The following is a 26951-nucleotide window of genomic DNA, read 5'->3' on the forward strand; positions in this document are numbered from 1 at the left end:
TCATGTTGCGTATATAAATTGTTCATTTTCCCCCGTCGCTGTGTAGTGTTCGGTTGTATGAAATCTAGATACACATTCTACACCTGATGGACATTTGTTTGTTTCCAGTTTGGGGCTAGTATGAATACAGCAGCTAAAAATACTCTTGTGCGTGTCTTTGGTGGATGGAGTATGAGTTACTGATTAAGGTTAACAAACTGTCCCTGGAATGGAAGTTCACAGTCACTAGCACAGGAAAGGATATCGTACTGTCCGTGCCAAATGGTTTTAAAGTGTGTTGACGGCATGGTGCAAAAGTACAGTTGACCCTTGAACAACATGGGTTTGTGCCACGCGGGTCCACTTCTACGCAGATTTTTTTTCAATAGTAAATACTATAGTACTACGTCATCTGCAGTTGTTTGATCTGTGGATGGTTGATCCTTGGGATGCAGAACTCTGGATATGGAAGAGCCACTCTAAATTATACTTGGGGGCTTCCTTGGTGGCGCAGTGGTTGAGAGTCTGCCTGCCGATGCAGGGGACACGGGTTCGTGCCCCAGTCCGGGAAGATCCCACATGCCGCGGAGCGGCTGCGCCCGTGAGCCATGGTTGCTGAGCCTGCGTCTGGGGCCTGTGCTCCGCAAGGGGAGAGGCCACAACAGTGAGAGGCCCACGTACCGCAAAATAAATAAATAAATAAATAAATTATACTTGGATTTTCAACTTCCGGGAGGACTGGTACCCCAGCTGCCACGTTGTTCAAGGGTCAACCGTATATCAAACAAAGGAACGAATTTAGTCTAGTATACTTGTATTTAGCAAACCGTGCTGGTACGAAAGCAGATTATTGCTGTTGTGCTCCTTGACTATGATATATATCCTAAGCTAGAGGATCAGTTTCCTGAAAGCCGAGATTCTCATGTAAAAGTATGTTGTTTCCTCATGCTGTCTCTAGAAGGAATGGGAGGGCTTCTGTGGTGGTGCAGTGGTTGAGAGTCCGCCTGCCGATGCAGGGGACACGGGTTCGTGCCCCGGTCTGGGAAGATCCCACATGCCGCGGAGCGGCTGGGCCCATGAGCCGTGGCCGCTGAGCCTGCGCGTCCGGAGCCTGTGCTCCGCAACGGGAGAGGCCACAACAGTGAGAGGCCCGCGCACTGCAAAAAAAAAACCAAAAAAACCAAAAAGGAGTGGGAAAAGGACCTTTTCATTAATTCTGCAAATAGCCATCATTTTCTAATTTTAGGTTCTCACTGTGAAAAAGAGTCATGAATTACTAAAAACTCTGAGAATATAAACTAGTTTTGAGGGGAGTCCCCTGAATTGGAATGAATAAAGATTTTAAATATTCATTTATGTTTTTCTTTCCATGTCATTTTGGATATTGTGATGAAGAAAAAAATTTGCTGCTGATTGAGAACCCCTGAATACGCTTATAAAAATTTAATTCCCCCCCATATTAACTAGGCTTTTTTAGAAAGCCTGTTTTCCTCTAATAAGTTGCTAGAGGGAAAATCTGTTAGCCTAGAGAATTGATGGGTAGAAGTAGAATAGGAAAACTGAACCAACTACCATCAGGGGATGCTGCATTGATTTAAATTTTAAAAGAGCCTGGGTTTAATGAAAGTGAAGAATTAGGTTAGCATTCCCCTTGACAAGAATGGGAAAAATTCTAGTGACCGACGCTGCACACATACTTTTAAGGCATCACCACCTCTTTATAGCCACCTAACAATATCTTTTAACAACCTACAGGAGGGGAATCTGGCAGTGTGAATCAGTATTAAAGATATGCAGTCCTGGCCTGGGAATCTTCCCCTGTACGTACACCTGCTCATGTAATGAAATGACATGTGTACACGGTTATCACTGAAACTTTGCGTGTAACACCAAAACATCAGAAGCCACCCAGTGTCCATCAGTCATCAGGGAGCAGTTGAGGGATGGTGTATGTGTACAGTAGAATGCTGTGCAGTTGTTAAAAGGGAGTGAGGAAGATCTACATTCTGATGTAGGATGATGTCCGGGTACATTGCCAAGTACAAGAAACAGGTGGAAAGTAGTGTAGACAGTGTGGTAACTTTATGTAAGAAAGACTGGGTTGTGAACATATATAGGTGAATTTGCTAATATTTGCATAAAGAAATGCTGGATGGATAAACAGGAAACTAATACAAATGTGTATCTGGAGCAGGCAGAGGGGAACGGAGCGATCGGGAATAGATATAGGAACAGCTCCTGCGCGTATCTTTTTATATCGTGTTGACATTTTGAATGATGTAGAAAACAACCAACCAGCGGAAGTGAATCTGTCTGGGCATTGCCCTTTGACACTGAACCAGACCAAGAGTAGGTGGCGTGAAGCTGGTTGAATGCATCATGAAAAGATGAGGCCATGGGCTCCGTTCCATTTCTCAGAAGCTAAGTCAGTGCATTCAGTGCTTGTTGAGCCAATCTGCCAATCCGACGTGCCAGGCGCTATTTTAGGCGCTGTCAGCAGGCGCCTTACGGTCCAGGCTTTCATAAGGCTGGCGTTGTTGAAGGAGCAGGCAGACAACAAGCAGGTGATGAGCGAGGGAGAGAAGCCTGCTACTGCTGGGGTCCAGGGAAGGAGGTAAAAGGGGTCTGTGCGGAGGTCAGAAGGGAGGGTCATTGCTGATCTACATCCCTACGTCTTTGTGGTGCCTTTGTGAACAATATTCTTACAGATGGGGTAATACAGTGGGGTCAATTCTCACTTTTAGTCTTTTGCTGTAGCAGTCAGGATTTCATTTTACCGTAAGGTCAGTATCACTTAAGTTTCAAACATAAACACGTTAGAGCAGTCACTGTACCCCAGTCTACTGCTGTGTTGGTAGGAGACTCGAAGTTAGTGGAATAAATAAAAAGTTGATTTGACCGTTCTGGTTTGTTTTCACAGCAGTGGGGCTGTAGTGGGGATAATGTTATCTATATGATTTGGCTTCTCCTCTGGTTTTCAATCCCTTGGCCTGGAGAAGAGGTTTCACCCATTTAACAAGGTTTTGTGTGTTTGTTTGTTTAAATTTTTATTGGAGTATAGTTGATTTACAATGCTGTGTTAGTTTCAGGTGTACAGCAAAGTGAATCAGTTACACGTATAATACATACATCTACTCTTTTTTAGATCTTTTCCCATATAGGTCATTACAGAGTATTGAGTAGAGTCCCCTGTACTATACAGTAGGTTCTTATTAGGTATCTATTCTATATATAGTAGCGTGGATATGTCAATCGCCATCTCCCACTTTATCCCTCCTCCTCCCTCTCCCCCTTGGTTAACCATAGGCTTGTTTTCTACATCTGTGACTACTGAATTCAGCTTTCAAAGAGGAAATAAGAAAGACAAGGATGCAAAGGTGAGATAGGGCAATGGGGAAATTCAGCGAAGGTGGGCTGATTCTCTAATGCCTTTTGCTCTTTGGGGCAGCAGTTCAGCGAGAGATGTCTTTAAAGTAAACGTAACCCGAAGCAGTGGAAATCTTTCACAGTTAGCTTTAGGCATTCTTCCCCTAGGATTGTAGTCGATACATGGTCCTAATAGCAGATGAGCAGCCCCAGGTGGAGACGGTGTTGTTTTGCCAAAACATCTTTGGAGCCAGAAGTTTGTTGCTTGTCACAGAACCTGAAGACTGTTCTCCTGGGAGCATCTCTGTGTCCTAAGTACACAGGAGACGCTATGCTCTGCTATCCACTCACCCTGAATATTCCCATCCAACCCCTCTTGCATCTTCTGCACACAGCAAGGGCCTTAGCTCCTTTGTGAGTCAACGAAAGAAGACGTGTGTGTGTTCACAGTGGTTTTAGGGGTTTCCCAAAACCCCAGTTCTGTTAATTGCATGAAAAATAAATGATTCTTTTATGGGCATGTTTTCCTGAATGTTCAGTTTGTATTTCTGGCCTGTTAAGAGTTTTTTTTTAACTGCTGATAAGCATTTGACCATATTTGTGAGCGTCTCAGGGCAGCCCGGCACGATGGGTGTAAAATGACAGTAGGAACAAGGACAACAAAAATAGAGTTGACGTTTGTATATTTCATTGGCGCTCACTCACTGAGATTTCTTTGTCCTATGTGTTATTAGAAAGGAGAGGGATCCAAGGACAGACGAAACAGGCTCAGTGGACCGATTTGATTCAGGAAGCTTTTATTTTTAACCAGTTAAGGTAAGAGGGTCTTATCATGTTGATGAGAATAATTCAGAGGACAGCACTTAACAGTAGCATGGACAGGACCATTCTGAGTGGACTGGGAAGAAGAAAGGAGCATTATGCTAGAGAAGGTGCATCTCTGGCAACATTCCGTCGAGCAGACAGTGGCTGGAATTCGTGTTGGGAGCAAACTTATTTCCTGACTAGCTGGGTTAGGGAATGAAATTAAACTCTAAGAGTTAAAAAAGTATGTATATATATTTATAAATGTATCATGTATTGGTGTTTATGAGTGTTTGTTAGTAAATTTGATCATTTGTTTATATTCAAAAGTTGACCTTTTTAAGTAAACCACGAGAATTCATACCCCTCCAGCACATCTGTATCTGTGTCAACCAATTTTCTCATGTCTGCGGTTGCCGCTGGTGTGTTTTCACTACCAAGTTCCTGGTGCTTTTTTCTCACCTAGGGCCTGAGACTCAAAGATGTGACATAAATGCTGAACTGGGTTCTGAAAACCCAGTTAAAATGTATCTCAAAACAGTAATAAGTCTGTGACTGTTCTTCCCTCTTCTTCCCATGATTGTTGAATGACTAAGTAAGAAATTAACCAAAGTGATGGTGTGCAGACACCTGGCACAGGCCTTGGCAGGTGGGTGCTCCATAAATTGGCATTTTCCTTCACCCTCAGAAGTGCTCTTCAACCTTTCCCCCAAGGACTCTCCAGTGTAGAGAGTAGTAAACACAAGAACTCAGGCATCTCTGGATGGTTCACGGACTCTCCTTGAGGACACTGGTGCATCAGGAAGATGTGTCATTGTAATCTTGCGGCTCACCCACCCCCCTGGCACCCATACTATAATTTGAGAAGTTTAGTGTTAATGGCTAATGTCAGTCAAGGCAGAAAGGAGTGGTCAGTATATTCACTCCAAGTGCGTTTTGTCATATGTCTTTTTTTCTTTTTAATTTTATTTATTTTTGGCTGCATTGGGTCTTCGTTGCCACGGAGGGGTTTTCTCTAGTTGCGGTGCGCGGGTTTCTCATTGTGGTGGCTTCTTTTGTTGCGGAGCACGGGCTCTAGGCGTGCGGGCTTCAGTAGTTGTGGAACGTGGGCTCAGTAGTTGTGGCTCGCGGGCTCTAGAGCGCAGGCTTAGCAGTTGTGGTGCATGGGCTTAGTTGCTCCGTGGCATGTGGGATCTTCCCAGACCAGGGATCGAACCCGTGTCCCCTGCATTGGCAGGCGGATTCTTAACCACTGCGCCACCAGGGAAGTCCATCATATTTCATATTCTTTGAAATTTGGCCACTTAGAGATAGTTCATAATGCAATTCTCTTCAGCCAGAGGCTAAGCACACACTTGTTTCCCAGTCATTCTGGGCATCGGCAGGGAATAATAATCATTCCTAAACCCTGCATTTGTGTATACAGCCATAATGTGGAAATCCGACGAGGACACACCTGTAAAGTACTTAGAAATCTGCGGATTTTAGTTATATGCAGAACTTTAATGGGGGATCTCTGATTGAAGGATAAGATAACAGGGCGGCATTTCTTTACCAGCTCAGATAAACGAAAGGAAAAAAGAAATCCTCTTGCTCATCTGGGCATTTCTGAGGCAGCCACTTATTATGGCCGATTCTCAATTACCCAGCAATTTATGCAGATAATTAAAATTCTCTGATAACCCTGAAATTTCACATTGGTTGTTAGTTTCTTATTTCTGTTGAATGAATCTTACTTCAAAAGACAACTTTTGACACAAGGGGTAACATTTTGAGCAACCACTATCTAGACTATTCACGTTGTCACATTGAATCTCCCTTCAGCCCTGCAGTGTGGATGTTAACCCCCATGTTACAGATGAAGAGACTGAGGTTCAGGGAAGCTAAATGCAAGGTCACCGGTGAATTATGGAGCTGAACTGTAACTTCACCTCCCAGACTCAAGACCCATTCTCTCTCTCCTAAACTATTGCCTGCTCCCTGGTAGAAATGGGGTAAAATGTCCCAAAAGCTAGGAGAAGTCCAGAAAAAGGCTAAAATTATGTTGAATCGTCAATTCCTGAGTAAGCAAGAATTGATAAATATTTGAGAGAGTTAGTTTCAGTTTCATCAAGTAAAAGTATTGATACGTATCATAAGAAGCAAATGAGATCATGGATTAAAAATACTTTGATATGTTACAAGCAGCAATAAATAAGCCAAGGAAGATTGTCGGTCCTTGAAACCTCCATCCCTTGGGAAGAGTCTGTTCCCTGGGACTGTGCCTTTGGTCCTTGTGAGTTATGGGAAGGTCACCATGGTAGCTGTTTAAACTAGTTGAGAGCTACATGTAGTCTGGATAAATAAGAGTTACCAAACAAAGCAGCATGTTAAACGAGGGTTGTCATGGCCTGTCATGCATGGCCTGTTTGTTGAAGATCTCCAGAACTTTCTGGTTAAAAGGTACACAGGGTTTTTTTTTTAAAGGTGAAATTATTTTTATTTTTAAATTGAAGTATAGTTGATGTATAATATTATATGAATTACAGTGTACAATATAGTGATTCACAATTTTAAAAGGTTATACTCCATTTACAGTTATTATAAAATACTGGCTATATTCTCCATGTTGTACAGTATATCCTTGTAGCATATTTTATACCTAATAGTTGTTGTTTGGTTTTTTTTTACATGTTTATTGGAGTATAAGTGCTTCACAATGTTGTGTTAGTTTCTGCTGTATAACAAAATGAATCAGCTATACATATACATATAACCCCATATCTCCTCCCTCTTGCACCTCCCTCCCACCCTCCCTATCCCACTCCTCTAGGTGGTCACAAAGCACCGAGCTGATCTCCCTGTGCTATGCAGCTGCTTCCCACTAGCTATCTGTTTTACATTTGGTAGTGTATATATGTCGATGCTACTCTCTTGCTTCGTCCCAGCTTACCTTCCCCCTCCTGCCGTGTCCTCAAGTCCATTCTCTACATCTTCGTCTTTATTCCTGTCCTGCCACTAGGTTCATCAGAACCACTGTTTTTTTTTTTTTTAGATTCTATATATATGCATTAGCATACAGTATTTGTTTTTCTCTTTCTGACTTACTTCACTCTGTATGACAGACTCTAGGTCCATCCACCTCACTACAAATAACTCATTTTGTTTCTTTTTATGGCTGAGTAATATTCCATTGTATATATGTGCCACAGCTTCTTTATCCATTCATCGGTCGATGGACACTTAGGTTGCTTCCATGTCCTGGCTATTGTAAATAGAGCCACAATGAACATTGTGGTACATGACTCTTTTTGAATTATGGTTTTCTCTGGGTATATGCTCAGTAGTGGGATTGCTGGGTCATATGGTAGTTCTATTTTTAGTTTTTTAAGGAACCTCCATACTGTTCTCCATAGTGGCTGTATCAATTTATATTCCCACGAACATTGCAAGAGGGTTCCCTTTTCTCCACACCCTCTCTAGCATTTATTGTCTGTAGATTATTTGATGATGGCCATTCTGACTGGTGTGAGATGATATCTCATTGTGGTTTTGATTTGCATTTCTCTAATGATTAGTGATGTTGAGCATCCTTTCATGTGTTTGTTGGCAATCTGTATATCTTCTTTGGAGAAATGTCTATTTAGGTCTTCTGCCCATTTTTGGATTGGGTTGTTTGTTTTTTTGATATTGAGCTGCATGAGCTGCTTGTAAATTGTGGAGATTAATCCTTTGTCAGTTGCTTCATTTGCAAATATTTTCTGCCATTCTGAGGGTTGTCTTTTCGTCTTGTTTATGGTTTCCTTTGCTGTGCAAAAGCTTTGAAGTTTCATTAGGTCCCATTTGTTTATTTTTGTTTTTATTTCCATTTCTCTAGGAGGTGGGTCAGAAAGGATCTTGCTGTGATTTATGTCATAGAGTATTCTGCCTCCGTTTTCCTCTAAGAGTTTTCTAGTGTCTGGCCTTACATTTAGGTCTTTAATCCATTTTGAATTTATTTTTGGTTAGGACTTTGAGAACTCATTTTGAAGCAAACCAAGTACCAGGTTCTCTCTCGCAGTCCCTTGAGAAACTTGCTTCTAAATAGGTGAAGAGCAGAAGGATGAAGAATGCTGTCATGGTTAAGCGTGTAGTCAGTAGTCAGAGCTGGTGGTGGGGAATCCACCCTCATGTTTTCTGGACAGCTGGAACTGTGGGAGATGATGAATTGTTACTGGAGCAATGTCCGGTCGTAAATAGGGTGGTTATTTCATGGGTGTCTAAATATTTTCGCCCCCGTTAAAAAATTGAAATTGTCAGGCACACAAGGCCTTCCTCAGTGATTTTTCTCTCATCGCTATTCATTTTCTGAAAACATCAGGTGAGGCAGCTGTCATAGTACCTGGCATAGTAACCGGCACACTGAGGGCTGACATATGTATTTGCTGAATGACAGAAGTCTGGACAGCAGCCAGGCTCAGTTTGTATGACCATCTTGATCCTCATGTAGGATGACCTCTTGGTTGGTCTCAGTTCACATGAAGCTTATAAAATACATTCTTTGGGTTTACTTTAATGGACATTTTAATTGAGGTAATTGTCGATTTACATGAATACAGGAATAATACATATGTAATATATTATAGGAATAATATGTAGAAAGCTCATGTATCCTTTATCCAATTTCCCCAATGGCAACATCGTACAACACTGTAGCCCAGTATCACAACCAGGATGCTGACATGCTGACAGTACATCCGTGTCATTCGGATGGTCTGCTGATTTTATTCAAATATGTTTTTTTCAAGTGATTTTAAAGTGGCGACGTATGATTGGGGAGAATAAAAGCCAGGCTGTGGGCTACCGTGGCAAAGATGGAACCAGACTTTGTAGACAGCTTTTGGGATGAGGCTGGTTCCCAGATGTGGAGGACAGCTGAGGGTAGGGTGACTGGGCTGGGGGAGTCCCCAGTCGATGAGGAGAGGTTTTCCCAGGGCGTGTGTAGGACTTGAGAACAGAAAAAGTCTGTCTGGCAGCCCAAAGGCAAGGAGGGAGCATTGTCCAGGGATGAGCTGTCCCCCTGGTGGGCACCCCTGCCACCCGGACCCCCCTTTCCATCCAGCCTCCAGTCCACGTGGCAGGATCATGTGTGATGGTACGGGAGCTCCAAGTCTGGTCTGCACCCAAATCCCAGACCACACCCTCCCCCTTTGGAACCAGAGTTTCCTGAAGGTTTGAGAAGAGTGAGCCTCTGTCTTTGTCATCCTTTCCTTTCATGGGGTTGTTTTTCTTATTGAATTCAGGCAAGCAAATAATTAGGTATTGGAGGGCTGGTAGCGCCTCTTTTTAGGCATTACTTAGCAGTCTCTTGCCAAGTCTCATCTGCCCTCAGCAGCCCACACAGCATCCTGCCCCCGAAAGGTGGATCATTAAGGCTAATGGAAATGAAGTCAGCATCTCCACAGAGGGAGACCTGTAGCTCCCCTGACACAGAGGAAACGGGGAGAGAAGAGGAGGGTAGTGGTGTAGTGTAGGGCAAAGAGCTGGCTCTGTTCCTGGGACCCTGGATGTCATGGCCCCCCTGAGCTTAAGGGGGCTTCTCTGAAGTGGGAAGGTGGTCTTGTTTCTATTTAGGGAGAGAAAAAAACTTCAGCATTTTTATACTCCAGAATTAAATTCAGTGTTCTAGGTTAGAAGATCGAGGTTCCGCCCTCCCCCGTCCTTTGCGTATGTAGACCTGTAAATGTCTGCATTTCGGACTGTCCAAGTAACTAACTCATGGAATTAACTCTTGCCTCTAAGGCAGGCTTTCCCTCTGGGGTGCGTGGACAGCCTGCAGTAATTAAGGGAGGCGACATTTGTATAATATTCCCTTATTTGATTTGCCATCCTCTGCTATAGATTTGGAAAATAAAAGACACGCCTTTCACAGGAATTACTACTTCTTAAATAACTGCGTAAACAACAGCTTACTATGTGGGAACGCTGACAACTTTTTTTCCCAGGAAAAGCTAATATAATAATATGCTTTTGAAAATATAGTATAATATCATTTAGTACGTTTTTAAGAATCTGGTTTCCAAATTAGCAGCTTCTGGAGAAACTAATGTTATATTTTACTTGGGGAACAATTTCATTGAAATGACCCTTTCAAGGGATTTGGAAAGTGCGCGTGTTAAGTTATTCTTTGAAGCCTTGACATAATCAGTTCTCGCTGAACTTTGCTATTCCTGGCAGATTTTTTTCTCTGTCCTCACTTTTTTTGGTTTATTAGGTTCTTCTTCTTAAGTATTGAACATTTTCTTATGGGCATATTCTGATATTTAAGTAAATGGATGAAAATCAGAAAAAGGATGGTGAATTCCTGCTTGATTGCTTTAGATTTTCCTTTGTATTCAAAGATATGTCTCAGTGGTTCCAAATGTTCACATATTAGTAAGCAACCAGATCGTTAGGTTTTTCAGATTGTGTCAAAATGCCCATTATTCCAGAAACACAACTAGCCTCGATGGCAATGTTTGCCTCCCAGATTTCATAATGGTTGTCTCTGATGCTTTGAAAACCTTGGCTTTCTGTATAGTATGTCTAAGCTTGCTTTTGTAAATTAAGGAAACTGCTCCCCATATTTTGTATGATATATAAAGACATGAAGAAGAATGTAAAAATCAGCTCTAATCCTGCCACTCAAAAATAACCACTGTTAAATTTTTAAGGTATTTTCCAGGCTTTTTCTATGCATAAATAGTTAACACAATTACTTTCATATTGTATGTTGTTTCTCCCCTTTCTCATTAAATGAAATATCTGGGCATATTCCTCATATAAATCTCCCCTAAAATAATATATATGCCTTTTGAATCCCAAGAAACTCAGTCTTGGTTTGAAGTGAGCGTCATGGCCCAGTGCACTGCCGCCTCTGTACTAAACAGGGCCCCCATATGTGTGTATGTATATGTATGTGGGGTGGGTTTATGTATGTGTATGTGTGTGGTATGCATGTGTGTGTATGTATGTGTATGTTGTATCTACGAGTGTGTGTGTATGCATGTGTGTATATGTGATGTGTGTGGTGTGTATGCCCGTGTGTATGTGTGTGTGTATGTATGTATGTGGTGTGATCTGGGTACGAGTGTGTGGTGCATGTATGTGTGGTGTGGTGTGTGTATGCGCGTGTATGTATGTGCATGTACGAGTATGTGTGTAGTGTGTGCACACGTGTGTATGCATGTGTGATGTATGTATGAGTGTGTGGTGTATATGCACGTGTGTGTATGTGTGTGTATGTATATGTGTGTGGTGTGTGTGATGTATGTACGAGTGTGTGTGTGTGTGTGTGTGTGGAGGGGCTGGGGTTGACCCTCCCTCTTGCAGTCAGAGTACCATTAGTGCCCTCTCATTTTCCTCTCTTGCTCCCTTTCTTCTTTCACCCTGTGTCTGTTTCCTGCACGTTTATTTTTAGTTCTCCTTCCCCGTTGGCCCGTGTAGATCAGAAGCCGGAGGTAGAGCGGGTGCGTATTGATCCTGCTTCCCTGCCTGTGCGCGTGCTCCCTGACGGCGGTGGGAGCAGGCTTGCTCCTCTTGGAGAGTGGGCACCAGCCCTGGTCTGCCTCCCTGCGCCTGGGTACAAATGGGGCAACTTTCTTTTGATTCTCTTGCATGTTGACTTTGGGGCCTGAGCTCACTCGTCCCGATGTTGACTTCTAGCTGGAAAAGCATCTCATTCAAGATGGTGAACCCAGTTTTCAGTGTGGGGCTGGCTTTGCCTATCAGGTGACCACGTGAAATGTGTCCTGGGTCCAGCCTGTCTCATTCTTTCCTCTTCTTTCATTCCCAGTATTAGTCTCGTTCTTTCTTTGCTCAGCATTCATTCATTCATATTTGATTGGATGTCTTCTATGTGCCAGGCCCTCTGCTTGAGGCCGCGTGTGTAGGGATCAGTAGCACAGCCTCTCCCTCTGCCCCTCACCTAGGGAGCCAGGTGAGCAGACACGTGTCCAAGGTGGGGATTGCTTTGATGGTGGGCAAGGGCCATCAGAAACCCAAAGGAAAGTGGGCATAAGTCTGTCCAGGAGCCAGGAAAGCCACCCACAGTGAACTGACACCCCTTCAGGAGTTTGCCAGGTCAACGAGGGGCAGAGGGAGAAGGGCGTGCAGGCAGAAGGAACAGCACATGTGAAGCTGGAGGCGTAAACGGTGTGATGTGTTGGTGAAGATCAGGTAGCAGGGTGATCCGTGCAGGAATCAAGGGCAGAAATTGCACTTGGAAAAAGAGGCTGTGGCCACATCATGGAGATTCTTGTAGATCAGAATGATAACAATAGCTAACACATGATCCTTATTATGTGTACAACACTGAGCATTTTATAGCTATTAATTCATTTAATCCTCATGGCAACTCTAAGAGGAAGGAACTATTATCGTCTCCAGTTTACAGATAAATAAAGTGAGGCTGGAGAGCCTGAGATTTGCAGGAAGTCTTTCAGACAGCAGAGGGTGGAACTGGGATTCAAGTCAGGAGTCAACTCTGGGTGACCAGATAGCCCAGAAGTCATTCTCTAACAGCTCAGCTTGCTGCCTCTCATACTCCAGAGCTGGACGTTACCGTGCTGGCCCCGAGGGGCCGTGGAAAGGTGTCAAATCATGGGGGAAAGGACCTGAGGTTTGTGTAGATAATTCTTTCTCTTTGGAGACAGATGGAGACTTGATTCTGGAAGGCTGCTTAGAAGTCCCTGCAATTTTTGTGGGGGAATCTGGTGGAACAACCTTTTTAGAATCACTTTCTCAGAATTATATATACTGAAAAGGCAATTCTGGAACCTATGTTTTAAACCAACATTCGTTTATAACAAAACATACCCTATATGCTAATGGAACTTAATGTTTGACTTAAATGAGAAAGATGCTGATAGGATTTAAAGTATTCTGCTATATAATAAAAGGAATTTTGCTTTTATTAGATGCTTTTCTTAAGTCTCTTTGGACCTTCCTTCCATCTCTGGGTTGGATGGGAGGCTGGCAGTTTTGCTGACAGTACCTTTGGGTACAGCGATTTCTTTAGGGAATTGCTGGAAGACAGGGGAAGCAGCTGCTCTTTGACAGTGACCCTAACTGGTACCTCGTCCGTGATGGTTGTTTTTTTTTTAAATCATTTTTTTGTAGTTATATATATTTATAAAATAAACTTTACATATGTATAAAGTTTTATATATATATAAACTTTTAATATATATATAACATAAACTTTACCATTTTAGCAACTTTTAAGTATACAGTTCATTGGCATTAAGTACATTCACATTGTTGTACCAACATCACCACCATCCATCTCCAGAATTCTTTTTATCTTCTGAAACAAACTGTACACGCCGTTCAACAACTTCCCATTTCCCCCCAACCCTCCAGCCCCTGGCAACCACGATTCTGCTTTCTGTCTCTGTGAATTTGACTACTGTAGGTATCTCACACAGGTGGAATCATATAATATTTGTCTTGTTGTGTCTGGTTTATTTTACTTATAATGTCCTCAGGGTTCACCCATGTTGTAGCATGTGACAGAATTTCATTCCTTTTCAAGGCTGAATAATATTTCACCATATGGATAGACCACATTTTAAAAATTATTTTATTGAAGTGTATTTGACTTACAATATTGTGTTAATTTCTGCTGTACAGCAAAGTGATTCAGTTATACATATATATACATTTTTTTCATATTCTTTTCCATAATGGTTTATCACAGGATATTGAATATAGTTCCCTGTGCTATACATCAGGACCTTGTTGTTTATCCATTCTATATATAATAGTTTACATCTGCTAACCTCAAACTCCCAGTACATCCCTTCCCCCACACCCCTCCCCTTTGGCAACCACAAGTCTGTTTTCTATGTCTGTGAGTCTGTTTCTGTTTCATAGATAAGTTCAGTTGTGTCATATTTTAGGTTCTACACATAAGTGATATCATATGGTATTTGTCTTTCTGTCTGACTTACTTCACTCAATATGATAATCTCTAGGTGGACAGACCACATTTTGTTTATCCGTTCATCCATCCATGGGTACTTGGGTTGCTTGCATCTTTTGGCTAATGTGAATCATGTTGCTATGAATATATATCAAATATCTGTTCAGTTCTCTGCTTTCAGTTCTTTTGGGTCTTCCATAAAGTTTTAACCCCTCCTAGCTCTGGGTTTGGGAACTATGGTATAGTTGTGTTTATGGGCATGAAAATTGCCTCCTTCTTTTCCTTCCTTTCCTACCATGTTGAATCATACTTAACATTAGCTGCAGATTTCAGGAGGAGCATGTTTTAGAATGGATTCTCCTCCTTACTTTTATGAAATAGGAAGCATAGTGGACGTGAGACAGGAAGCACTTACTGACAGGTTCCAAGCAGGAGATGACTGCTCCCTGAGCTGTGGAAGTGCTGGCAGAAATGGGGGGTGGGGGGAGGAGCAAGGAGAGCAGTGCTTATTTGAGCACAGTCTAGGAAGTAGAAATAGGGGCATTCACGAGTCTGCACTTCATGGTGGGGCATGAGGAAGAGAGGAGAGTCTAGAGGGAGTCCTATATTTCTAGCTTGGGTGACCGCATGGCCCTACTACCAAGAAGGACTGGCAAATGGGGAGGGTATTGAGAGATGACAGATAGTACATCTACTTCGGGCTTCTCCAAACTAGGAGAAGAAACTGCATGGATCTGTGAATGCTCTGCAAGGTGGGGATAATTACTTCACAACTGTCTAATGGAACTAGAAAATGAAATAAAGGTACAGTATAATTAATGTGAATTTAGAGTCCTATTCAAAGAGGATGGTTATATTTCTTTATAGATGTTTCTCTTATCGTGTCAGGATTTTTTATTTTGGTCACATCTGTTGTGAAGGTTAATATCGTCTCGGTTTGTTTCAAAGGTGACAGATGAAACTAGGAGAGTAAATTGATATTCAGTGTCATAAGTTTTCCCACCTGAATTTGTGTACCCAACTCTGAACTTGAACTTGGGGTGAGTCATAATGGATGTTATGAGAAGGGTAATGGGTTCACTTACAGATATCCTGATCTCAAGATGCTGGTGGAACATCCAGGTGGAGAGAAGTAGTGGTGGGGTGTGAAGTTCCAGGGCTCAGGATTAATCTGGGGCTGGAGGTAGCCGTGAGGTAGGTCATCCAAATGCCCAGGGGGATGAGATCGCCAGAAAGAAAAAAAAGGCACAAGAAGAGGAGACCAAAGACAGACCAGCCTCTTCTTTGTTCACCTCTGTATCCATATTAGGGGACAGAGTAGATGATAGACCAAGATGAAGAGATGGTGCCTGACCTAGGGATTTTTCATTCCATTATCTTCATGTGCACAGCACAAACTCCAGAGCAGGAAGAATGGGATTTCGGTGGGTTGGCTGGAAGAGAAGTGGGAGGTATGGCAGCTGTGTGGGTGGGGGGAGGAGCCCCAGAGGAGGAGGAAGAGGGAGGTAAGGGTGAGGATAGGAGAACTAGGACAGGTGGTGTGTTGGAGGTCAAAGCGAGGAGATTGAGGGGGATGGAAGCCATCAACTGTTAGATTCCAGAGGGGACAGCGGTTGACCAGTGTCCACTGCATGTGGCTGTTAGGAGGCCCTTGTGACCTCTGCCAGAGTTGTTTCCGGTAATGGTGGTGTTTGATCCAAGATGAAATTCTTCCAGCTTGTTCTCTCCTTAGCTCTTGGATTCCAGACACTGTCAGTTTGGACATGATTCTTCTTCTCACCGTTCCTTACTAAAAATACCCTTCAGCAATTCAGAACATGTTTTAAGGACTTCCATTATACATTTTATTTTATTTTATTATTTTTTTTTTTTTTGGTGTAGGTAAATCTATTTTAATTCAAATATAAAAGTTAAAAGAGGAAATTATTTAAAATAGCTGTGACTAAAATATGTTTAAAGACAAATATTAGGAACGAATGTAAATTGTGACAACAGTAACTTAAAGTGGGAGAGAAGTTAAAATGTAGAGTTTTTGTATGTGATTGAACTTAAGTTGTTAACAACTTAAGTTAGACTGTTATAAGACATGTAAGTCCCAAGGTAACCACAAAACAAAAATACCTCTAGAATTTACACAAAAATAAATAGAAAGGAATCGAAGCATGTCAATACAAAAAATCAACAAAACACAAAGGGAGACACCTCAGTTCTTAATATATCATTTTTCAGGTTCTCTTTTGTACTTTTTATACAAGGTATACTCTTTTATAGAAGATGGTATATATAATCTTTTATACAAAATCTGCCTGTGCTGCCCCACACATCTACCAGGAATTGTTTAAGATCTACAGGGGAGGTTGTTGTTTTTTTTGAAACCATCTTTATTTTATTTTATTTTTTTAACATCTTTATTGGAGTATAATCACTCCACAATGGTGTGCTAGCTTCTGCCCTACAACAAGGCTAATCAGCTATACATATACATATGTCCCCGTATCTCTTCCCGCTTGCGTCTCCCTCCCTCCCACCCTCCCTATCCTACCCCTCCAGGTGGTCACAAAGCACCGAGCAGATCTCCCTGTGCTATGCGGCTGTTTCCCATTAGCTATCTGTTTTACATTTGGTAGTGTATGTATGTCCATGCCACTCTCTCACTTTGTCCCAGCTTACCCTTCCCCCTCCCCGTATCCTCAAGTCCATCCTCTAGTAGGTTTGCATCTTTATTCCCATCTCGCGTCTAGGTTCTTCTGACCATTTTTTTTTTCATTCTTTTTTTGTTTTTTTTAGATTCCATTTATATGTGTTAGCATACGGTATTTGTTTTTCTCTTTCTGACTTACTTCACTCTGTATGACAGTCTCTAGGTCCATCCACCTCACTACAAATAACTCTGTTTCATTCCTTTTCATGGCTGAGTAATATTCCATTGTATATGTGTGCCACATCTTCTTTATCCATTCATCTGTTGATGGACACTTAGGTTGCTTCCATGTCCTGGCTATTGTAAATAGAGCTGCAATGAATATTTTGGTACATGACTCTTTTTGAATTATGGTTTTCTCAGGGTATATGCCCAGTTGTGGGATTGCTGGGTCATATGGTAGCTCTATTTTTAGTTTTTTAAGGAACCTCCGTACTGTTCTCCATAGTGTCTGTGTCAATTTACATTCCCACAAACAGTGCAGGAGGGTTCCCTTTTCTCCACACCCTCTCCAGCATTTATTGTTTGTAGATTTTTTGATGATGGCCATTCTGACCAGTGTGAGATAATATCTCATTGTAGTTTTGATTTGCATTTCTCTAATGATTAGTGATGTTGAGTACCCTTTCATGTGTTTGTTGGCAGTCTGTATATCTTCTTTGGAGAAATGTCTATTTAGGTCTTCTGCCCATTTTTGGATTGGGTTGTTTGTTTTTTTGATATTGAGCTGCATGAGTTGCTTGTATGTTTTGGAGATTAATCCTTTGTCAGTTGCTTCATTTGCAAATAATTTCTGCCATTCTGAGGGTTGTCTTTTCGTCTTGTTTATGGTTTCCTTTGCTGTGCAAAAACTTTGAAGTTTCATTAGGTCCCATTTGTTTATTTTTGTTTTTATTTCCATTTCTCTAGGAGGTGGGTCAAAAAGGATCTTGCTGTGTCAAACAGTGTTCTGCCTATGTTTTCCTCTAATAGCTTTATAGTGTCTGGCCTTACATTTAAGTCTTTAATTCATTATGAGTTTATTTTTGTGTATGGTGTTAGGGAGTGTTCTAATTTCATTCTTTTACATGTAGCTGTCCAGTTTTCCCAGCACCACTTATTGAAGAGGCTGTCTTTTTTCCACTGTATATTCTTGCCTCCTTTATCAAAGATAAGGTGACCATATGTGCGTGGGTTTATCTCTGGGCTTTTTATCCTGTTCCATTGATCTATATTTCTGTTTTTGTGCCAGTACCATACTGTTTTGGTTACTGTAGCTTTGTAGTATAGTCTGAAGTCAGGGAGCCTGATTCCTCCAGCTCCATTTTTCGTTCTCAAGATTGCTTTGGCTATTCGGGGTCTTTTGTGTTTCCATACACATTGTGATTTTTTTTGTTCTAGTTCTGTGAAGAATGCCAGTGGTAGTTTGATAGGGATTGCATTGAATCTGTAGATTGCTTTGGGTAGTAGAGTCATTTTCACAATGTTGATTCTTCCAATCCAAGAACATGGTATATCTCTCCATCTATTTGTATCATCTTTAATTTCTTTCGTCAGTGTCTTATAATTTTCTGCATACAGGTCTTTTGTCTCCTAAGATAGGTTTATTCCTAGATATTTTATTCTTTTTGTTGCAATGGTAAATGGGAGAGTTTTCTTAATTTCACTTTCAGATTTTTCACTATTAGTGTGTAGGAATGCAAGAGATTTCTGTGCATTAATTTTGTATCCTGCTACTTTACCAAATTCATTGATTAGCTCTAGTAGTTTTCTGGTAGCAACTTTAGGATTCTGTATGTATAGTATCATGTCATCTGCAAACAATGACAGCTTTACTTCCTCTTTTCTGATTTGGATTCCATTTATTTCTTCTTCTTCTCTGATTGCTGTGGCTAAAACTTCCAAAACTATGTTGAATAATAGTGGTGAGAGCACTATTGGGCAACACTGTTTTGTTCCTGATCTTAGTGGAAATGGTTTCAGTTTTTCACCATTGAGGATGATGTTGGCTGTGGGTTTGTCATATATGGCCTTTATTATGTTGAGGAAAGTTCCTTCTATGCCTACTTTCTGCAGGGTTTTTATCATAAATGGGTGTTAAATTTTGTTGAAAGCTTTCTCTGCATCTAATGAGATGATCATAGTTTTTCTCCTTCAACTTGTTAATGTGGTGTATCACGTTGATTGATTTGCATATATTGAAGAATCCTTGCATTTCTGGGATAAACCTCACTTGATCATAGGGTATGATACTTTTAATGTGCTGTTGGATTCTGTTTGCTAGTATTCCATTATACATTTTAAATACCAGTATTTGAACTCAGATACCTCTAGTTTTCTCTCCAGTGGCATTGCCTCAAAACTCATATTATCCTTATTTTAACAATAAAATGGGGAATGCTTTTGGTTTCTGAGATTCCCAGCCCTCAAGATGCTTGAGGAGTCAGTTAGTGGGAATCTCCATGGTTCACAGGTAGTGTGTATGAGTGACCCCGGGATCCTAGGGGCCCTCGGACGACCTTGGGCAAGGTAGGATGTATCTGACAACTCCCCTTAGCTCCTGTCCTTGGACTGTCCTTTAAACGACTTCCCTGAAAAGCAAGGCTGTCATGGATTCCAATCTTATTTACTCTAGGTGTTTCTGAGCTACTGCTGTTTTGTGAATCTGTTCCACTGACTTTGATAGTAATAATAATAAAATAATGATAATGATAATAATAAGTAGAGTGTATTGAGTGTCTACCATGTTTGGGGCACCATAGCCAGTGCTTGACATCTATCATCTATCTCATTTAATTCTTACATTGTAGTCTCTCATCTATCTCTTTTAATTCTTACATGGTAGCCTCATGAGGTGAGTGCTATTAACCCCCTTTCTTGAGTGAGGAAACTGTGACCCAGAAAAAATTGTCACTTTCTCGAAGCCAGTGGTTCTCAAACTTGGGCGGGCATCAGAATCCCCGGATGGTTTGTTAAAACCCAGGCTGCTGGGCCCCATGCCCAGAGCTTCTGATTCAGCAGGTCTGGGATGGAGCATTAGGAGTTGCATCTCTAACGGGTTCCTGGGAGCCGCTGCTGCTGCTGCCGCTGCAGGGACTGCACTTTGGGAACCACTGCTCAGAGCCATTCAGCTAAGCGGCAGGACAGGGATTCACACCTGGGCCTGTCCGACTGCAGGTGTGCCCTCTGCTTGATGGTAAGGGCACCTCGGGTCCCCTGCAGTGGAGAGACAGTGCTCACTGCCCAGGGTGGATGGACTAAGGGCTTCCTGGCGGGAGATTAAGGTGGGCGGCTCTTTCTCTTTTAGGTGAGATTTTGGCATGCACGGGGGTAACGAGGCAAAGGGAAGGGATGGTCACAGGAGCTGAGAGAGGGCTTTGCCAATGCAGAACTTCAGACGATAATAACATGGACCAAAAGCCTGTCTGCTTTATGATTGCTGTGAGCTGGCAGTTCTAAACAATGTCTGGGTGATGCTCCTTTCCCCACGCCCTTTATATGCTGCCACGTGGCAGCTAAAACACCTGAATACCCTTCATTGTTGGGGCTCTGGAGGCTCCCAGTCAGGGACCTCATCTTCTGCTTCTGTGTTTTCCACACATGGCTAAGTGCTGGGTCCACTTCTAGTTGCTAACTCCTTCCTTTTTCATCTTGATTTTGATGCTAAAATAATCGAATTTAAAATAGTCAAGGAAGAAATGAAATACTACAGACCCTTGCATTTGGCAGGTACGTTCCGAAGCGGTCCCTTCTCTCGCCCTCCCTGTGTATCAGGCAGAGGTCTGACCCCTGGACACGGGTGAACCGGATGAATCCTCACAATGACCTTGTGAAGTGGCTTCTGTTATCATCCCCGTGTGATGAGTGAGGACCCCCATGTCCTCACTGCACAGAGATTCAGTGACTTGCCTGAGGTCAGACGACTGGTGTGTGAGCAGAGCCGGGCTTCCTGCCTGGCAGCCCAGCTCCAGAGCCCAGGCACTTAACCACAATGCCATAGTGCCCCTCAGGCAGATAGCGGGGGCCTAACGAGTGTGCATCGGATGGACAAGTCAAAATGGATAGACGTATGAGATGCCAGCAATCTGGGGTGCACCATTCTCCGGCCAAAGCAGGATGCTGTGTGGGTCACCCACTCTACTTGGGGATTGCTCTGAGTGCACTCAGGGTGCCAGAAGGTCCCTCCGAGATGCAGCCCATCTTTTCTGCAGGCTGCTGCAGCATTTACCTCCGCTGTAACGAAACGTGTTTTCCCTCGAGGGGGTGGTTATTGGTATTTATAGAGCATCTTCTAGCTGAAGAGCTCCAGAAGCAGTCATTACCTCTTTCACGCTTTTAGCATCCCTCTCTAGAGCGGGAAGCGAACTGGGGCTGCCTGCTTCTGTTCCCTCTCCCCTCTCGTCTCCACCCCTGCCCCTGTGGTCCACAGAACGCACTGAGCAGTGATGTGATAGAGCAGACGGGGCATTTGGAGGGGGAAAGGCATTTCTTGCAGTTCACGTTCAGAGCTGGGTGGATGTGTGGGGACCACTTGTGAGGGCCTTGAGGTCATCTCACCTGCATTCCCACTTCCTTTGTACCACGTGGTAACTAAACTGGAGAAATAAACTTCTCGCTGAAGAAATCTTACCAGTCATGATCACTGTTCTCCTCAGGCTCAAGGAAAGAAAGTTGGAATAATGGAATTGTTTTTCCTTCTCAAGCAGTGAATTCTTCTGTCTTGGCAGCTACGGTTTTCAAGATGAGCTATTCAGAGGACTAGCAGAGAAAATAAAAAGGGATGAGGTCTGGGAAACTTCAGTGTTAGTGGCTTTTTTCCATGTTCGTGTGTATATCACACACACATTGGCATCTGTGCTGGCTTCCAAGACAAGCCCACGGGGCATGCATGATAAACAGCTTGTGATTGTGACTGTCTTTTGTTACACGGATGTAATTGGGTTCAGCGGCAGCACCTGAAGATAGACTCTAAGGCGATAAGACTAATTTTGGTCATCTGAACTCACCGATGGGGTGCCGTATTGGTGCTGGAGGGTTCTTTGTTTATCCCAATGTTTTCCATGACTGAGGGTGGAATCAAGCCTAGATAAATAAGATTCTGCCGTTGCTGGAGTGCATGAAGTTTTCAGACATTAGAATCTCCTATGTCAGCGTTGTTAATAATCATTTTCCTGGCCAGATCACAGTGCTCGTTAAGTGTTCAAGAGCTAATACAGTCCGAGAAGTACCTTTAGCTTTTTTTGTAATCCTTCATTCTGATAATTTCTGGCCGGATTAGCTTCCTCCTTCCTACCATTAAGCATCTCTGTCCGGCCGTTTCCTGTGTGTGTGGGGCTGGCAAAGCCCCGAATTCCAGACTTTGGGAGACTCCGGTCTATGTTGGTTGAGAGGCCATCATTCGGTCTCACGCTTTTGTTTTAAAATGTTCTAATTTTTTTTAAGGATCTGATTTCTTAACTGGGGAACAGCGGCTCCAAGTTCAGGTCGGTGCACCCAGCCAAGGTCCCGGGAGCTGAAAAGGGCGGGGTGGAGTTGGCATTCTAAATGCTTCACTCTGTGCTTATCTTGGCACCAGCTGGGTTCTGAGCTCCGACTCCCCCCAGGCATCCTCCTCCCTCTTCTGGCCCCAGCCCTGGGGTCCTTCTTCTCTCCCTTCCTCAAGTACCTTCTCTGCAGCCAGTGACACCCAGTCACTGTTTGTCTTGGTGTCTCACCTCCGAATAAAGGAAGATGAATTAAATATGTCAGATCTGGGACAAAACAAGAAAAAGGAAGCACGCAGGAAGATCTTTGAAAACTGGTCATACAAGACTTCTCCCTCCTTTCCTCCGGGAAGGCAAAATCAGAGACGGAGAGCTGTCATTATCTCCCGTGTATGAGAGGAGAGAGCCAAAGTTCTAGGAGACGCCAGGAAAGTCAGGGAGCCTTCCAAGACGGCCGAGGGAAGCCAGCAGGGTCGTCGCTCAGGGGAGGTTGAGCTCATACAAGGGGACCACTGTGCGGTGGAAGTGCTAACTTGCCCGGGCCTCAGCCATGGCAGGCAGCTTCCTGGGGATGGCTTGCGGAGTTCAGCCTGGTCTGTGCCTTTTTTTTAGATGTTCCCCCGGTTTCTAGCACGTGTCCTGTGGCTTCAATGGAGAGGCCATTCTGCAGCTGCTTTTGGGGTGACCGTGACTCTGGGGGCCGGGCGTGTGCCCGTGAGGGAGGAGCAGGTGTGGGCAGAAGGAATTGTGGACTTCACGGCGTGCACAGCTGTCTCCTTCTTGGCCTCTTCCTTTCTCCTCTGACCCCAGCCTTTTTTCTTTTATATCCCCAATGCCCATCCAGCGTGGGAAGGTTTTATATCCAATTCCCATCCAGTGCAGAAAGCTTTGCTTTTCAGATATATGTGCTGAGCAGAGCCGAGAGGAGCTTTCCTGTAGGAAATGCTCTGACGTTCTGAACATACTCACTGCTACCCATACGGGCATTTGTACGTAAGAATGCGAACAGGCCTGAAATAGACTGTATTAGTAAGTGTCACAGAGAAGCGAGATGTATTTTTAGCAGATATGGCTAAAGCAGATTATTGCAGTGAGTGAGGGAGACGGAGGCGAGGGGAGGGCTGGGCGCTGAGGCTGAGGGTCATGGCCGCCTCACCTGTTCCCCCGGAGCTGAAACACTGATGGGGCCTGAGTCTGCCTGGACTACTGGTGGCGGCTCCTGGAGGATGGAGGGCCTCTCGAGGGCCCTGTGCTGGTTCTGGAGCCCCTGCGCTCCTGTTTCTGCCTAGAGACAGGCAGCGTGACTGTGGTGAAGCCAGTGGATCACGTCCAGAAAGGCCAGTGGCCGTGAACCCCCCAGGTTCGGCGGAGGGGCTCAACCACCCACATGCGGTGGCCACCATCTGCCTCTGACTCGGTGGAGGACGGAGAGGCCCGGTCACGTGGAGCCGTGTAAGCTGGGAGCGGTCAGGGCAGTGGTTGGCGGGGCTGGAGCACCGCAGGGTCCTGGGAGGGAAGGCAGGGGCTCAGGTTGTGATGGCCAGTTGTGCAGCTTCAGCCGCAGCACCCCAGACTCTCTCTAGTTCAGTTTCTTTATCTGCGAACAGAGGGTGTTAACATTGTCTCAGAGACTCATGAGTCCCAACAGGGTCACAGACCAGGGAAGGTTGGATCTTTGACAAGAACATTGTTCAAAATTCCAAGATGTCATTTTTTCCCCCTGCAGATTAGCTATGTTTAACACCTGACAGCAATATGGGTATGTCACTGTCTCTTGTAATGGCGCGATTCACGATAGAACAAAGTTCAACCCCAGGTGGGTCCTCCTGGTGTCCTTGTGGGCCTCTGGACAGAGGGCCTGATGCTGAGACACTTTCCACACCCTGGAGTCCCATGGCTGTGTTCCATCCCTGAAGTCTGGTTTCTTTATGTTGGCCAGGTTCACTCTGGGATCCTCAGCTTTGCATGGACCCCTGACATCTGCCCCTGGATTCCCCTTGTAGAAAACAGCCATTCCTATTGTGATGGTTAATTTTTTTATGTGTCAACTTGACTGGGATCTGGGGTGCCCAGACATTTGGTCAAATGTTACCCTTGAGTGTGTCTGTGAGAGTGTTTTCGGATGAGATTAATATTTAAATCAGTAGACTGAATAAAGCAGATTGCCCTCCCTAGTGTGGGTGGGCCTCATCCAATCAGTTGAAGGCCTGAATAGAACAAAAAGGCTGACCCTCCTCTAAATCAGAGGGAATTCCTTTTTTTTAAAAAAAATAGAAAAGTACCCTTTTATTGAGAGGTAAGACAAGTGTATTTACAATATTCAGTTGTTAGATCATATAATCTGTGATATATAATTCTGATGGCCTTTGAACTAGGACATTGGCTTTTTCGTGCCTTTGAATTTGAATTGAAATAGCAGCTCTTCCTGGGTCTTGAGTCTGCTGGCGTTCAGACTGGAACTACACCATCGGCTCTTCTGGGTCTCCACTTGCCTACTCACACTGCAGATCTTGCAACTTCTCTGCCTCTGTAATTGTGTGTGCCAGTTCCTTATATTAAGTCTATTTATTGAGTCTGTTTCTCTGGTTCTATTGCTTCTGTTTCTCTGTAGAATGCTGACTAATACAGCCATCTGCCAAGTACAGTCATACTTTGTGGCCCACCCCAGATGCCCCCAGCTCTGTTTCAGGATTTCCTAGGAAGGCAGTGAGTGAGCAGAGCAGTAGAGGTTGGGGTCTCATGGTCTAGTCTTCATGTAACAGCTAGTGGGTCAGAGACTTACAGTCACAGGGGCTTTACTTTTAGAAAGTACAGTGCGTAAAAATTTAAACCGGTGCAAAAGGAGAAGTTAGGAGCTAATTTTTCACTTGAAAAATAGGTTTCTCCACTAGGTCCCTTTAATGAACAAGCTCCCTCTTTTCTATTGAAGATTTTGATTTGCACATGGATTACCTCCAGTGAGCTCCCCACCCCTCCGCTCCCAGCCTCTCCTGCTGAACCTTGAGTGACCTTATTGATCAATTCACAAGGTTAATAATATGATGGCTTATTTCACAGTCTGTTCTCGAACAACTGACATGGACCTGGGAGTTGCCCTGTGGCAGAGAGAGCTTTGGTTGATTTGTACCCTTTTTGTTTGTTTGGGTTTGATTTTATTGGATTGACCCCGAATCAATATTTGAGTCCTTTTCTCATCATTCAAGGGCTTGCAGCAAGCCTCGGCTCACCACTGCAATGACAGGTATCCCAGAGGGAAGGCGCCAGGGAACTGGAATCATTTCTAATGGGTCCTACCAGGGATTCCTGTCGTCAGAAAGTGGCGTCAGGCTCAAAAGAGCTCTCAAGAGTCAATGGGATGGAGATTTTTCTGTTTGTCTTGACAACACAGACCCTTGGCAGGAGTCAGCAAATGTCAGTATTATCTGAAATAGAAGTGTCAAAATATCTATTCATAGATGCTTATTCAGTAATAAGCAAAGCTTATGGGCCCCTGGCCCCTCCATTCTTGTGTTAATAACCTGGGCATTTCAGGGTCTCTGTTGGTCAGCACAAGCCTGGGAAACACCCCTCCTAGGCTCTCAGGAAACCTTTCCCAAGCTCCCCTCCCTTCCCAGATGTCACCCACACTCATTCCCACCACATCACTCACCCTAAGATGAAAGTGATGGGTAACAACTTAGTAGGATGCTTCAGAGACTTGCAAGTGCGACGTCAGGTTAATGATGTTAATAACTCTTTAAAGGGCGCAGATTTTTTTTCTGAGGATAGAGGCCTCCCAAACTCCCCCAAATCACAGAGTGGGTACCCCAATCCTTCATGTGATGGTGATTCTTCCATAGGCCCTGGATGAGTATTCTATGAGAAAATGACTTTATCTTTAGAGTCTCCTATGAAGCCCCAAATGAAGTGTGGACTCGACTTATCAGACCACAGCAGTCGGCAGGGACTCTGTACGGTGCAGGTGTCAGAGGAGATTTTTTTAAAAATACATTTATGTATTTATTTATTTATTTTTGGCTGCGTTGGGTCTTCATTGCTGCGCGCGGGCTTTCTCCAGTTGTGGTGAGCGGGGGCTACTCTTTGTTGTGGTGTGCGGGCTTCTCATTGCGGTGGCTTCTCTTGTTGCGGACCATGGGCTCTAGGCACGTGGGCTCAGTAGTTGTGGCTCACAGGCTCTAGAGTGCAGGCTCAGTAGTTGTGGCACATGGGCTTAGTTGCTCCGCGGCATGTGGGATCTTCCCGGACCAGAGCTTGAACCCCTTTCCCTGCATGGGCAGGCGGATTCTTAACCACTGTGCCACCAGGGAAGCCCCCCGAGTAGATTTTTTGATAGAGGTCGTCCACATGATGTGAATTAATGGAGGGATTTCCCACACTTCCCTTTTGTGGTAGTTCCTGCAGTGTGTACCTGCCCATGTTATTTATCCCTTCCCTTTCATCTCCGCCACCTCTTGCCCAAGCTTTTATCTCGAGCCCTCACATTCACTGGCCTCAGGTTGACCATCTACGTCGCGGGTAGCTCTTTGCAGGCAGAGGCCAGCTCTGCAGAGAGCCATGTGCTGCCAGGCGACACCTCAGGGGTGCATTCCTACCTTCAGTACAAGCGGAGTGCGCTGGTAAACACTGTGTCCCCTGCGCTAGATAGCGTGGTACAGCTGTGAATGGGGCAGACCCACGCATGAAAGGTGTGGGTGACACCCAGCCAGGGCATAGGAGG

At 43.9% G+C, this 26951-nt stretch overlaps 1 protein-coding gene and 1 non-coding gene across 3 annotated transcripts in view; both read left to right on the forward strand.

The window, feature by feature from the left end:
* The window catches only part of CAMK1D (calcium/calmodulin dependent protein kinase ID), a 410742-nt gene that overhangs the window by 82384 nt on the left and 301407 nt on the right, over positions 1-26951 (forward strand). The gene's annotated exons all lie outside the window — the stretch shown is intronic.
* LOC113628469 (U6atac minor spliceosomal RNA) lies at positions 1593-1723 on the forward strand. Its single transcript, XR_003436112.1, has one exon. It is a non-coding gene; the product is annotated as a U6atac minor spliceosomal RNA (small nuclear RNA).

The sequence above is a fragment of the Aethalodelphis obliquidens genome, unplaced genomic scaffold (genome assembly GCF_003676395.1).
Source record: "Aethalodelphis obliquidens isolate GAN/ISIS:26980383/991018 unplaced genomic scaffold, ASM367639v1 scaffold23, whole genome shotgun sequence".
NCBI lineage: Eukaryota > Metazoa > Chordata > Mammalia > Artiodactyla > Delphinidae > Aethalodelphis > Aethalodelphis obliquidens.